The sequence below is a fragment of the Petaurus breviceps genome, unplaced genomic scaffold (assembly GCF_028583685.1).
Source record: "Petaurus breviceps papuanus isolate PSGF00001 unplaced genomic scaffold, PetGlider_PUasm1.0 90775, whole genome shotgun sequence".
In the NCBI taxonomy this organism is placed as follows: Eukaryota; Metazoa; Chordata; class Mammalia; order Diprotodontia; family Petauridae; genus Petaurus; species Petaurus breviceps.
Genome location: NW_027187342.1, coordinates 1,663,933 through 1,680,082, shown reverse-complemented (window position 1 = coordinate 1,680,082; position 16,150 = coordinate 1,663,933). Strand labels below are relative to the sequence as shown.

The following is a 16,150-nucleotide window of genomic DNA, read 5'->3' as shown; positions in this document are numbered from 1 at the left end:
AGTTTTTTTCCCCTTTCATACAGAAGGTCTCTATGCTGTATATATTCTGTCCTGGTCCAAGGACTAGAAACTGTGCAAAAAATAATGTAGCAATACTAGGAAATCTTGGCCCATATAAATCATGGTACAGTTATGATCTATGTGTTGTTAATCCTGTAGAACATCTAGAGGCTTCGTTAATATTTTCCTACCCTCATACATGGTGGCCAGATTATTCTGACAGTCCTTGGTACTTTTGGTTTTTTCCTTGAACTTGACACATAATAATTATGTAGGGGCAGCTAGGTGGTGCAGTGAATAAAGCACTGGCCCTGGAGTCAGGACAACCTGAGTTCAAATCCAGCCTCTGACACAACACAAAAACTAGCCATGTGACCTTGGGCAAGTCACTTAACCCCAACTGCCCTCTAAAAAAGCAAAAAAAAAATAATTATGTAAATGAATTATCATCATAATGAAATGCTTAGGTAATACTAGTGATGGGGTCATAATATTCTGTTATTCAGCCCAAATTCTGTGTTAAGGAATGTACTTTGTACAATATCCTGTACTAGACATAGTTTTATTATATAAAATAGCCTGTTATTAATTATAAGTTAGGCATTAATTACCTATTTTTACTCTTTCAGTTGCATTCAAACATTTAGCATCTATGTGCAAAGACACTGTTAGCAAACATTTGAAGGTCTGCTGGAGGGCATATCCATCATGGAGGATGCAAAAAGATATTAAAGTATGTCAGCTTTTGATATGCTTTAACTTTTTGGGGGTTGGGGAGATGTGAAAAAATATATCTACAGTAAGAAAGCGTCATTACCAAGTAATGAGTGAGACAAGCAAATAATGCTTTATTAATCATAACAGTGGTAAGTGACTTGCCCAAGACCACAGAGCCAAGACCAGAACTGAAGTCTCCTAGTTTCCAACCCTTTGCTCTTACACAATTTGGTTCATCAGTGATAATTCTAATTTTCCTTCTCTTTATCACCCTCCTGCCCAATCCTCTTTCTACAGCACAAAAAAAGTATGCAGTATACTTAGAAACAGTGAAAATAATATTGTATGATCAGGATTTTGATTTTAATATTTAGTTTTTTTCATAGTCAAAATAAATTCTCATATTGGCTATGTTGAAAGAGTATCTGTTTTATTCTCATATTGTGTCTGTTGCCTCTGTTAGGACGTGGGTATCATTTTGTTCATCCTTTTTTTTTGATTGTGGTGATCACTGCTGCATTAATCAGATTACTTACATCTTTAAAAATTATTTGTCTTTACAATATTTAAAAAAAAATTTTATCTGGTTCTGATCATTATATGCCATATCAGCTTATACAAGTCTTTCCAGTTTTCTCTGAAACCGTGTCTTCATTTCTTAGAAGCAGTGATATCAAGCTCAAGTAAAAATGATCCTTCTGCAGGCCACATGTTGATTTAGGAAGGCACAAATTAACAGTCTGTGTTGTATTTTTTATTTTGTTAAACATTTCACAATTATATTTTAATGTGCTTGAGGCTGCACTTCCTCATTCTGATAACTCTGTCTTATAGTATAGTAATATTTCATTATATTTGGATAACGTAATTTGTTCAGCCATTCTTCAGGTTCTTCCGCCTCACTCTCACGCCCAGCTTTTAGGTCTTTGACACAAGAAAAAGAGCTGCTAGAAATATTTTTGTACCTATATGACCTTTTTCTTCTTTAGGATATAGACCTAGAAATGGTTGCTAGGTCAAAAGAAATTATAGCTAAGTAATTTTTGGTTCCAAATTGTACCACTTCACTGCCCAGGTTGAGTAGTCTGAAATGTAGATAAGGCTATAAGGAATAGTGGAATTGTGGAATATTGTTTGCCCCAGAATGTTAGACTGAGCCCCTAAAGTGAAATCTCTTTTAAGGGAAAAAATACACAGGTGTTTGCAGGAAAGTAGGACTTATGACATAGGGTGGACTCCCAGGAAAAGTGTTGCCCAAGCCACTTTGATTGCTCAGTACTTAATGCTTTACTAGCATGATTACATCTGATACAGCCACTCTGTGAAGAAGGCGAAGTTAGCCCCATTTTACAGGTGAGGAACCTGAGACCCAGCAGTTAAGTGAGTTGCCCAGGGTCCCAGAGCCGGCAGTTTTCAGAGGCCTGAGATAGGACTTGAACTCTGAGGTCTTCTTCTCCTTAAGTTTAGCACTCTATCCACTGTGTAACTTTAGATTTTTCTGGAAGCTCGATCTCTTAACCCTTCCTTAAGATAAGACTGTAGTCTTATCTCCCTGGGTACATTTGTTTCAGTAGTCACTCTTGCAGTTACACTATCCTTAGCCATACCTCTGAGTTTTCTCCTCTCTTGGAATGCACATATGTACAAATGTAAATATTCTGTTGAGGTAAGAAAATGCCAGGTTTGTTTGCAACATTATAAAAACTGGGTATATGTAATCCATGACGACTAAAAACTTGTGACTTAGTATTTATTTTAGTGCCAAGGAATATATTTAATGGCAGCAAGATGAACAATTTCACCTCAGAGTCATCCGAACCCATTTTGCTTTTTTTGGGGGGGGCGGGGAGGCAGGGCAATTGGGGTTAAGTGGCTTGCCTGAGGTCCCACAGCTAGTAATGTTAAGTGTCTGAGGCAGGATTTGAACTCGGGTCCTCCTGACTCCAGGGCCAGTTCTCTATTCACTGTGCTACCTAGCTGCCCTGAACAGCCTATTTTGGATTGATAACAGCAACAGAAAATGTAGGACCCAGATTTATATACTAAGATGTGGCCAAGTGCCAAGAGAATTGCTTTAGTTTCTTATTATGGTTAACTGTTTTTGAATGAGCCCTGGCTGCATCCTACAATTTTTGTATTTTTTTTTTCATTGTTTATTCTAGTTATGTACACTTGCACATGCAATTTAAATTCACATTCCCCCTTTTTTTTTAACCAAATGAATTACATAAAGCTATTTAGATGTTCATTTTAATTACTAGTATTAAGATAGAACTAAATATTTACTAGGCAGATTGGTTAGTTTCATAACTTATGTAAACATTGACATTGGTTATAAAATTTACTTAAAAAGTTGAGGAAAATGGAGTAGTTTTGTAAGTTACCATAAAAAAGATTTCTCAGATTGATTTAACCTTTTCATTTATCAGTACCGTAGTGTTAAAATAAAAATTGATTGTAAACTGCTTGAGTTTTGGTGAGTTGGAACAGAAATTCAATTTTTGATAATTTCTGTTTCATTCTTACAATGTTTTTAAACTCTTTCTCTGTGTATTAATCCTATAGGACAAATCAAAATTCTAGAAATGTCCATCTTTTAAAATGGCAGCAGTGAAGAGGGTCTACTTTAGTCTTACTTTGATTGTCTTTGTCCAAGTTCTGGGTCCCTGCCTTTCATTTGAAGAGTGACTGATTATACAGAGAATTTCAACTTTTTAATGTGATTGTAAGTGGTTTATAAATATAGGATGAGGGGTATATGACATGCGGATTTATGTGCCTGCATCATTATTCCCCTTGTTTTGTGGGCAGATATAATGCACAATGCACACATGCCATCAAATTACCATTCCCTATGCTAACAAGTGCAATGGAAATACTAATTAGACTTAAGCTTCTCATTGCTAAAAGTCAAACTTGATTAATTAAAATTGTGCACACGTTAATTTATAATATCTGTTGGACAATAGAAACATCATTCCATCTAGGAACAAACAACTAATTTGATTTCCTAGGACTTCCCATTTATTGGATCTCTTTACCAGTATCTCTTACTCAGGGTCAATGCTCCCCTCATTAGAGCTGGAGGCCATGTGTTTGCCTATGTGGTCTGTCTGGCAAGTCAAGTCATTAAGTCAGTGCTGCCTTCAAGTGAACACTACCAGTGCCAGCACACAGAAGGCCTTAGTCTAACCAAGAAGCACTCAGAAGTCTGAGACCTCCTGCTGAGTTCCTTCTACCCAGGTTCTGATTGGTGGCAGGTGACATAGTTTGTATACCAATTAATTTTATTAGCACCTGATGACAAGCTAATGATGAGGTGTCAGCAGGCCCTTAACAAAGGTTGTTATCCAAATTTTTTCCATTGGTGGTCTTTCCTTTCTCAGGGTCTTTTTGTTTTTATCAGTTGTTTATGGACAGACATACCTATCTTAATATTGAAAAAGCAAATTGTGAGAAACATCATCAAAACACCTTACCACAGAACAGTGGCCTATCAAAATGGACCTAATATGTCAAGGAGACACACCTCTTTTCACTACAGCACAATAGAGCTAAATATGTATAATACTGATATAGACTTTGGTTTGACTTAAATTGGGGAATTGTTTGATATGTATATATGCCAATGTGTGTACATTTACAAGCACTTGGAGAACTGGACTCATAATTATTTCAGGATGCTCTGATGAACATTTTTATGTTTTTATTAACTTTGTTTTGTCTATAGACTTATCTTTACCACTAAATTTCAGGGTTTGAGGATAGTCAACTTCATTACTTAATTACGGTTTCCTTTTTTGGGTATTTCATAACAGGAATTTAGCATTATAGTTTATGTAATACAGTGTATTCTAGTTTGCTGGATTTTTAAAAGCAATTTCTTTATTTCCAGTACCCTACCTCATATTGTCACACAGTAGCTATTTAATAACTGCTTGTGGATTGACTGATTCTAATTACTTGCTAGCCACCTATACTTCTGAAAACTAATTTAACACCAAGTTATTATAGGTGAGAATAATCAACTTGTATAGATAAGTAGATGGCATCCATATACTTATTTGCTTTATTTATTCTGTACTATCTAAAAGAAAAAAACTAAAATTTTAATTGATAGATTTTAAAATTATTAGTTTACATAAGATTTAAAAACTGAAATCTAATTCTGTTTTGTTTAGGTTTTTGTGAATTAATACTTGTTTTTTAAGAAGAAGGAAAATTTGACCTTGGAAAATATGGATTGCTAAAAGGATGGTATATAAGGAGAGGATTAAGGGATTTTTAAATATTTAAAGCAGCTGAAATCTGTGGAGATAAAAATTGCAATATTTAAAGTTAAATACTTTACAATACAATTAATTAAAAGAGAAATCTTAGGGGTGGAGCTGAAAGTACAACTAACTCAGCCCTTCCCTTTTTTGCCCTCTCATCCTTTCCCAATCCATTCTTCTCTTCACCTGGGTAAACATGACCTGTTCTTTCACTGATTCCCATGAGACAGGAAATCTGGGCCCTTGACTGTCCCAGTACCCTTATGCTGGAGCCTTTACAACCTAGCAATGTCTATGTTAAACTGTGCATCCCAGATCTGAACATGTTTTTTCCAGATGTGGTCTGATCAGGACGGAACTATTCCTGTAAGCTGTGTTTCTAAAAGGAATTAATGGTTTTTTATTAGTTTTTTGTTGCTGCTATATTATTGCTAGCTCATTGATCTTTCAGTGCACAAAGCTCTGTTTTAGACAATTGCTATCTAACCATGATTTCCCTGTCTTCTAATTTGTGAAGTTGCTTTTTTCCCCTCATTTAGGCATCTGGGAAAAATATTTTTAAGAAAAATATGTTATCAGCAAATAAGGGGTTGTTTTGTCTCTTTACCTATATGCATTTAATTTCTTTATCTTGTCTTACTGCTGTAGCTAGCTTTTTCTAGTACTATTATCAAATAATAGAGAATAGGCATCCTTGCTTTTCCTCCTTTACTAATAGCTTACATATATGATGCTTGCTTTTGATTTTAGATAAAATACTTTTTTGATATTAAAAAAGGTTCCTTTGCTCCTATGTTTTGTAGGGTTTTTAGCTTAAATGGGTGTTGTACTTTGTCTGAGGTGTTCAGTACTTAGAGATAATTGTGTTTTTTATTTACAATATGGTTCATAATGTCTATTGTTTTCCCAGTGTTGAGCCACCTTTGAATCACTAGTATAAATTTAACTTAGGCATGCATGATTTCTTGAATGAATTGTTGTCAATTTGGTAGAATTTTATTTGAATTTTTTTAATTGATATTCATGAATGAAATTGTATGCTTCTTTCATACTTTATCTTTTCCTGGTTTGGCTAATAGTATTGTATTTGTCTCATGCTTTCTCAATTTTTCGGAATAATTTGTTAGTGTCCAGTAGGTGGTGCAATCTATACAGCACAAAGATCAGAGTCTAAAACCATCCTCAGACACTTAGCAACTGTGTAAGTCTTGAACAAGTCACTTAACTTTACCTCATGAGGTTCCATCTTCTGTCACATGGGGATAATAATAGCACCTAACTCCCAGGGTTGTTGTGAGGATAAAATGAGAAAATATTTTTAAAGTCCTATATTACTGTTAGTAGTAGTAGTAGCTGTATTATTGGTACTCATTGTTCTTTAAAAGTTTGATCGGGGGGTGGCTAGGTGGCACAGTGAATAGAGCACTGACCCTGGAATCAGGAGGACCTGAGTTCAAATTCGGCCTCAGACTTAACACAAAAACTAGACTTGTGACCTTGGGCAAGTCACTTAACCCCAATTGCCCTCCAAAAAGCCAAAAAAAAAAAAAGTTTGATCGAATTCTAACTTGACTCCATCAGAGCAAAGCATTTTTTCCTTTGGCAATTCCTTTATAGCTAATTTTATTTCCTTTTCAAAGATTGTGTATTTAATATCTCCATTTGTTTTTCTGTTAGTTTGAATATTTTTGAAGATATTCCTTTCTTTTGTGTTTGTAGCATATAATTACGTAATTAATTCTGATGTTTATTTTTTGGTTTTATTTTTCTTGTTTGCTATTTTGTAGATTTGACTTTCTGCCCTCTTTAATCAGATTGCCCAAACTTTGTTCATCAGTTTTTTTACTCTCTTCAAAGAATTAGCTTTTAGCTTTATTCTTGATTTTTATGATTTTTCACTTTATCCATTTCTCTTCTAACTCTTAATATCTCTTCTTGTCATTTCTTATGGCATGGGAGTATTCCATTATATTCATACACCATAATTTGTTCAGCCATTTCCCAGCTGATGGTTACTTCCATAGTTTTCAGTTCTTTACCACTACATAAAGAGCTGCAATAAATATTTTTTCATATATCTCTCTCCTCTTTGACTTCTTTGGGGAATAAAGCTGGTAGTGGTATCAATTATCAGTAGTCATTAAATTTGATGTATCTTGGAATGGTCTCCCAATATGTTAGGATATTAACATCCCAGATTCATGCCTTGGCAAGAGAGCAGATATTTCTTTTGTTGCCACATTAAAAATACCTTTACCTTTACCTCTTAGACAGGCATTCCTGTTACTATGCCAAGTTACTATTATTTGTCTCTTCTTGTGATGCTTACTGGCCATTGTTTATTCTTGCCATTTACCTTATTTTACAGATGAGGAAATTGAGACCAACTTAGGTAGCAGGTAGCAGGGGTGAGTCTGCAGATGCACTGATTCTATTTGCCCTTTACTTGCAGGTAAAATTTAGACCATGAAAGCTTAAAATAACTTGCATAACTTTATTTTGATAATATTGACTCCCTTCTCTTTTCTGGTTTATTTGTCTACAACTTTTTCTCTTCCCAGCTATAGAGTTGAGAGTTTCTCCTCTGATGGACATATTTTTTGAGGGAGAATATGTCTCCTAATTGTCAATGATGAAGCCATTGAATATAGCTTTCCTTTCATAACTACAGTACATTGATTTAACATGCCTTTTCTCTAAACTCTTACCCCCCTTCTACCTTCCCTATTATTGTAGAGAGTAGCATCATCTTTCCAGCCCCTGAAACTTGCAACCCTCACTATCTCTCATTCCTCATAGCCACGCTGCTATCAGGCCTGTTGATTTCACCTTGGCAATATCTCTCAAATGCTCTGCTGTCTCTTAACACTGCTACCACTCCAATACATCTCCTTATGCCTGACTTATTACAATAGCCTGCTGGTGGGTCAGCCTGTCTCCAGTCTCCCCCCACTCCATTCCATCCTCCATTCAGCCACTTAAGTGATTTTACTAAAAAGCACAAGTGCATCTATATCAAACACCTCTCCCCCTCCCCCCCCCATAAACTCCAGTGGTTCCAAAATGCCTCCAGGGTCAAATTTAAAAATTCTGTTTGGTGTTCAAAGCCTTGTATAACTTAGACTTCTTCTACCTTTCCAATCCAATCGTCTTCCGTCTATCTCCTGATGCCATGTACTCTTTGATCAAGCAACACTGGCCTCCTTGCTCTTTCAAGAATAAGACACTCCATCTCTCAGGTCTGGGAATTTTCTCTAGCTTTTCTCCACACCTGGAATGCTCTCCCTCCTCCTCTCCACCTACCGACTTTTCTGGCTTCCTTTTAGTCCCAACTAAAATCTCATCTTCTGTAGGAAACCTTTCCCAAAAGCTCTTAATTATTTCCTGTTTATACTTGTAAATTGATATGAATGATGTAATGTATATTCAGAATCTCTGTGCAAAGGGATATGATCTAGGTTGATCACTTTAGAAAGATTACTCTGACAGTACAGTGAAGAGTAGATTGACTAAGGGAGAGCTGGGAGCAGGGGGTCTTATTAGGAATTGTGGTAGCCCCTGGAGAAGTAGTGAGGAGTAATAATAATAGGCAGAATTTATATAACCCTCTAAGACTTGCAAAATGCTTTATATCTTATACCATTTGATCCTCGTGACTACCCTGTGAGGTAGATACTATTATTATCCTCATTTTATAGATTAGATAAGACTGAGAGAGATTAAGTGTCTTAAGCAGGGTCATAGTTACATCCTGGGGCAGGATTTGAACTCCAAGACCAGCACTTTGTCTATATAACTTTGCTGTACTTGAAAAGTCCCAATAGGGATAAATAGTCTTAATTGTAGAATTTTAATATTAGTAAGATTTTCTAGCCCAATTCCTAGCTGAATGCCTTCCACAATATCAACAGGCCTGCTGCTTGAATTGCACCAGTAATGAGTAGTTCCTGACTTTCTGAAATAGCCCGTTATATTTTTTGATAGCCCTGATTATTAGTAAGTTTGTTCTCATATTTATCTTGAGCATTTAGCATAGTGCCTGGCACATAGTAGACAATACCATCTCTGCCCCATTGTCTAGTTGTACTATGAGGGGCTAGGCAGAATCAGTCCATAAGACATTCTTTCAGATATTTGGAGATGAGTGGTAATCACATCCCTTAGTCTTCTTGTGGAAAGATATCCTGTTTCTTCCCATCTCCGTCCTCTCTCCCAAAGTTTTACGTGGCTGTTAAAACTTAGCACTGATAGGCCTTATCTTCCATGAAGGCTTTTACATTAGCATTTTACTCATACCCTTCTAATTATGCTTGTCATATTGTTTTGTAATACAATTATTTGTGTGTGTGTCCTGTTTGATTGTTAGCTCCCTGTGAGCAAAAATTCATCTAAACTTTGTATGTACCTTTCTTCTCCTAACTACTCCTACCCCTCATTCCTCTTTTCTAGCAGTCTACCTAGTAGTCTTTCATACATTTAACAAATACTTGTTGAATAGAATTGAATACCCACTTAGTACTGTTTATTGGCCTATCTGTGGTCTTTATTTTCTTTCCAACTCCTTATGTCTAAGTTTTGGGTTGAGAGTTCAGTAATTAATATTGAAAATCAAGTATTATATTTAAAGTAACTGATTGGTTTTCTAAGCTATTTTCCCAGTGATTAGGTTTTGATTATCTGTAAATGGTATTTATAGTGCTCTTGGAATTACAAAATGCTTTCTTCAAAGTAACATTGAGAAAGATTGATAAATCTAGTATTATTCTTGTTATACAGTTGAGGAAATAGAGGTTCAACATTTATTGATTGCTTATGGTCACTTAGCTAGTGTCAGAACTGGGATTTGAATGCAGATGGCCAGACTCCAAGTCCAGGGCTTTACTGTACATTATGTTGCTTCTTAAAACTATAAATATAGATTGATGCAATTAATTTAACATTTATCTTTATTTCAATCCTTCATCTACTTAATAGAATAGGAGAAGAATTGCTATGTACTCAGTGTTATATTGTGAAAATAAAAATTTGATATGAGAGCATGCTTTGTTAATGTTAGCAATTATAAAGATCTCTTAGGTGGTAAAAGGCTAATCTTAGAATAGAAGAAACTCATTCAAGGACATATGATTTCTTTTAAAGCAGTGATCGAATTGTATGGATTATAATTTTAGTTATGTTAATAAGCTTTGTGTAATCTTAAAATGAAGTGATGCATAAAATCTTAAGGATAACTCATTTCCTTTTGAAATATTTTTGAATATTAATATTTAACGGTTTTCTGATACATTGCTGATATGTCATTTCTATTTTTAATTTGTTGGATCTTATTTTCAGATGTTATATTAGCTCTTGAGAGGTATGCAAAAGTACAACAGTGACATAGTTATTCATTAAAAACCATTTATTAGTTAACAAAAATAATTGAGAGGTTAAGCAGCTGCAGGAGTGAGTATCAAAGGTGGGATTGAGTCCAGGTCCTCTTGACTCCAGAACCAGTCCAATATGTTTTAGAGGGGTAGACTGGTTTTATGGTTCAACTAGGTAATTAAAGACTTTTGTGTCTATTTTTTAATTTTACATTAAGAGTCCTTGGTGGGGGTGGAGGGCATAAGGTTCTGTGCTTCCTTCTCTTAAGTAGGTATAATTGATCCTTGGTTGTTATTGGGTTTATTTTATGATTAGATATTAGGAACATTTAGAGAAGAGAAAATATTTTAAGTGTCATCAATTTAATAGACTAACACCTCCAGATAAATATTTCTGAATTTGTTTTTTAACAGGTATTGGTTGATATTCCCTCAAAAAAGGAGATTCCAATTCTCCTGTGTATGTGTGCCTGCCTCTTATTCAGCTCACTTCTTTCTCTTTTCATCAGGAGTTTACCATTGGAGCCCTCAGTGATCATTCTTATCCAAGGATCAGCCTACCTTTGCTTCTGCTCTTGGATTGCTTTGATATCATTTGCTTTTCTTTTCCTGTGTGATTCCTTGTGCATAATATGTTGCCTACTCATATTTACCTTACACCCCTCAGTTGCCTTTTGGATGATTTGTGCTTTAAGTTCTTTAGAGACTTCAGAGTTCCATGACTTGAAGAATATTGGTATTAGTCATGTATAATATTAAAATATGGAACATCTGGATGGTGTAGATGGAGAGAGGATGGGAGTTCAGATACTTATTAGCTATGTACTCTGGAAAGGTCATTATACTGCTTTCTGCCTCAGTTTCTTACTCTGTATTGTGAGAATAATAATAACACATACCTAGCAGAATTTTTATAAGAGTTAATATTTAAACTTTTTTTATAATTTTATTTTTAATTTTATTAATATAATTTTATTAAAAATTTAATTTTATAAGAGTTAATTGAACTAACATATTTAAAGTGCCATATAAATGTTGGCTGTTATTTCTCAGGAGCCTTTAATAATAAAAGGTAGGCCTTTGTTTCAGAAAGAAGCTTGAGGTCATTTTAAAAAGAATTTTGCATGTTCCCAAAGGTAGGTCTCCAGTCTTTTTCCTCATCCTTTTCAGTCCTTGGCCCAGTTTATTGTCCATTCTCAAAGTTTGTCCAATACATTTGTATTCTGATGGATGAGATCTAAGTTGTCCTGTCATTTCATTATCCGTACAATATATTCTTCATCCACTTGGCTTTTCCTTTGTGGATAGTTAGTCCAAAATTCTAATGAACTATTATTGATAGACCAAGAATGGATTTATTTCATTTATTTAGTTAGTTCAGCTGGCATTTATTAAGCAGGTACTGTGCTAAGAATGACAGAAAAATAGTCCCTGCTTTTAAGAAGCTCATAGCTTGATGGAGGAGACAACATGAAAACTATGTACAAACAAAATGTATTGGAGTTAGTATCAGAGGCAAGGCACTAAGATTAAAGAGCCCTGGGAAAGTCTTCTTGGAGAAAGTAGAGATTGAGTTGAGACTTGAAGGAAGCCAGGGATAGCAGGAGGAAGAGGTGAAGAGAAGAGCATTACAGGCATGGGGGACAGTGAATGAAAACATTGGGAGTCATGAGATGGAGAGTTATTATTTGTCACTGGGTTAGAGTAGTATGTAGAGTGGAGAAAGGCCTAAGAAGACTGGAAAGGTAGGAAAGAATCAGGTTATGAAGAGCTTTCAAAGCCAAACAAGGATTTTATATGTTTGATCATAGAGGAGATTGGGGGGGGGGGTGACTGAGATTTATTGAATGGGGAGGAGAAAGTGATATGGTCAGATCTACACTTTAGGAAGATGAATTTGACAGCTGAGTGGGAAGAGGCTAGGGAGGGAGACCAACCAGCAGGTTATTTCGCAACTCCAGGTGTGAAGGTAAGGTCTGCACCATTGTGGTAGCAGTGTCAGAGGAGAGAAGGATGCTCAGTAGAGTTGTTGTGATGATAGAAATGGTAGGAGTTGACAACCAACTGGGTTTGGAGGATGAGGGAGAGTGAGGGATTAAGGATATGTCCCCCTGAGTGACTGGGAGGATAGTTGTACCTTGGATAGTATTATGGAAGTTAGGAAGAGGGGAGGGATTTTTTGGGAAAATAGTATCTATAATGAGTTCAGATTTAGAATTTATGAGTTGGTTTTGGATTGATTTAGATAGCTTAGATATCTGTGGGCATCTAGATTGAGATGCCTAATAGGTAGTAATTAATGAAAATTACACAAGAGAAACAAGGTAATTATTTCTGTTGGATTATTACATTGTGGCTTATTCTTTTTAAGTGTTTCCCCAGGTATTGGCGAGAAAAAGGAGATTGATAATGTTCTGATTTCTCTTCCACAGTCTTTGAAGATAAGTTGACTATCTTAAAACTATTATTATTTCTTTTTCAGAATACATTAACATCAGGATAAAATTTTAAATATCAAATTTGGATTTTTAATTAAAAAATTATTTTTATCATCTAATATGCTCTAAACTTACCCAGAGTTTCCTGAATTGTGCTACAGGAAGTAATTTTTTAAAAATGAGACAGCAGGGGCAGCTAGGTGGTGAAGTGAATAGAGCATCAGCCCTATCAAGAGGACCTGAGTTCAAATCTGGCCTCAGACAGTTGACAACACTAGCTGTGTGACCTTGGGCAAGTCACTTAACCCCCATTGCCTTGCTTTAGTGAGACAGTTGAGAACAGTGGGAAGAATACGGGATCAGAGGACTTGTTCAAATCCTGGCTTTGTCACTTAATGCCTGTATGCCCTTGGGGAGGTTACTTAATCTCTCTGGGACTCAGTTTGCTTTCTCCGGGAAATGAAATGAGTTAGTCTATGTGACCTCTAGGGTCTGGCTTAACAGTATGGTCTCTCATCTTCAACAGGTGTTATCCAAACATTAGGACACTAGGTGGTGCTATTAGTTAATATATTTATGTTGTTCCTGGAATTTTGCATTCATTTTCTTTTTTTAAATCATGAATTTTTTTCACCAGTTATAAATGCATATGATATATAGCACCATTTAGTATTAAAATGTCAAGGGCATCAGATTGTCATTACTTAACATTTATTTAGTCAGTCTGTAATAGAAACATTGAATGTATTTAGAGTCTTGCTAAGGTATTTAGCCATAGGTTCTACCATTTCAGGATATATTTATTCCAAAAATCTCTAGTAACCTCGTCTCATATGTCTAGAGAGACCAACACCTCTTTTTTTATATTTGCAAAGGCATTACCTTGGCAATTGTAAAATAGCCTGGCTTTTAATCTAGCCAATTTAATTGTCTAATTATGTGTCGGGGGTAGAGGGGGGGATTTTACCATTAAAAGATTGTAATTTGTACAGTTACTCAGATAAATCTTACTTTTATGAGATTTCCCCATTTTTGTGAATATTTTAACAATTTGAATCTTGAGTCCAATTTAAATATTAACAAGTTTAAAATTTTTTTTTCAACACAGGAAAGGAAGCTATGTGCCAGGCACTGTGCTAAATCCTTTATGAATATTATCTCATTTAATCCTCTCATCTGAGAGGTACATGCTATTATCTCCATTTTACAATTGAGGAAACACTGGCAGGCAGGAGTTAAATGACTTGCTCAAGGTCACACAGCTTAGTTTCTGTGGCTGGATTTGAACTGAGGGCTTCCTCCCTCCAGACTGAGTACCTCTCTGTCCACTGCGCCACTCCCTTCTTATTGGGGAATATTCTGGTAGTAATACTAGACCTCCTTCTGGGTGCCCTCTCTGAAGAATACTGACTGCTATTTGGCAAAGTCACTAGTCCCCTTGATTTCTCAGCCTCTATTTCCGTAAATCAGTTTGGGCTAGATGATATATAGGTTCCTGTCTAACTTTAAAATCATCTGATCCTGTGACTGACTATAGTAGCCTTTTTCAATACTTTATTGAGGTTATTCAATAATGTAAACATCTGAGTTGTTGGGTTTTGAGAAGGATTGTTTTTATAACTCTGCTTATCTATGAAGACTTCAGAAATGTAAACTAAAAGCTCTTAATTCTGTTTCCAGAACGTCAACCCATTGTGTAGAAACCTACTGTATATTTACTTAAAGTCACAGAGTATCACAGAGACATGCAGTAACAGTTTGTATCCATGTGGTGGCTGTTGTGTAATATAAATAGAGTTGCTGATTGGGTAGAATAGTTACATAATTTGGCAAGCCCATACAGCTTATAAAAAAAGAAATTCCTTCAGTAGGTCTAGGTATTTAAAGAATAAAAGCCATAGGTTACCATACTGTGAAGTCTCCAACACAGTAACTTGGTGGGCAAGTCAAGATTGAGAGAGACTCTACTCAATAATAAAAATCTTCCATTTTGGTGGTAAGTAACTTTATTTGATCTTAAACTCTACTTAAGTAGAATTAAAAAATAGTTCAGTGCTTCAGTTACCTAGCCTATAATTTAAAGTAAAGGTTAAGAATTATCTAAATACTTGACAGATTTAAAAAGTGGGATTAAAAGTTCAGTTGGCAAAAAATATTTTCCAGTATTTTGAATTTATTATTGTTTAGGATTTTTTTTTATTCATTCTACCAAAATGGGAAAACTACAGACACAACCAATGCAATATATAGTTTGATTCAGGCTTTCCTTTTATGTAAAACGTCAAGGGGAATTGTTTAAGGAGTTATAAAAAGGATGAGATTGTTTGAAATTTTTGGGAAAACAAAAATGGGGAAAATGGGATGGAATATGTTTCAGAAGTTAACTAGAAGAGAAAAATTCTATCATTCTTTAATAGACCACTCTTCATGAATAGCTACTGTCAAAATAATCAGTCACTGTGTAGTCAACAAAAAGATGATGATTCTCAGAGCTAGGTTGTTTCTTGAATGACAAGCTTGCCTTTTTGTAAGTTAAAACCTACCAGAGCTTCGGTTTTTCTGGTATACTTTGATTTTTTTGGTTTACTTAATTTATTTTTTGATTTACTTTGTTATTTTATTTGATTACTTAACATCACCTCTGTGCCATGATGAAGGATTGTAATAGGAATTTTGTGGACAATGTTAAGTACAATGTTAAATCATAAACTAAGTAGATTTTTTTTTAAAGGCACCTATAGTTTTAGTGTTTTGATATTAAAGATAATGCATAGAGATAGTAACATTTTAAAAGCCATCCCTTCAAAACATAAAAAAGCTATTCATAAATCAGTACTGCGGTTTGTTTAAAAGAGTAGATAATTGAGATTTATATGCTTTTAAAAAATCATAGTCCTTAGTGGATTTCTTCATCTTAAACTTATGTGATTCTCTTTGTAGAGTAAAAATTTCACTTGAGTAGTTATGGATACAGATACTTAAAGTCTAGAATATTCATAAGACATGTTTTCATGAAGGGTAAGGAACATTTTATTTTTATTACCTTGTTCACTGTTTATGTTGTTTCTTAACCTGACAGTCATGTAAGATCACATATTCTTTGCTCCAGGCAATTACATTCCAACTTAGGCAGACCAACAAATAAGCTAATGCAGTATTCCAATAGAGAAGGATGAATTTCAGAAGTTCACTGATTTAAGAGTGTTCTCCTTCTGCTCACTCTCACTCTTTTATCATTGGGAGAAAACAGGAAGAAGTTAAATGAGCTATTGCTTAAAATATTTAGCAGAAAATACATTTCAGAAGAAATTTTTAAGATTTACCTGACAAATGAAGAAGAGGTAAGAATTCCAGA

The 16,150-nt window shown here is 35.0% G+C and overlaps 1 protein-coding gene across 2 annotated transcripts in view; it reads left to right on the top strand.

The window, feature by feature from the left end:
- SLC23A2 (solute carrier family 23 member 2) overlaps positions 1-16,150 on the top strand; it is a 116,445-nt gene that overhangs the window by 23,373 nt on the left and 76,922 nt on the right. The window contains exon 1 of one of the 2 annotated variants that reach the window (XM_069068881.1): positions 14,609-14,791. The exons of the other annotated variant lie outside the window; for it this stretch is intronic. The gene's annotated coding sequence lies outside the window, so the exon portion shown is untranslated. Of the gene's footprint in view, positions 1-14,608; positions 14,792-16,150 lie in introns of those variants that run through there. 2 annotated transcript variants of the gene reach the window in all.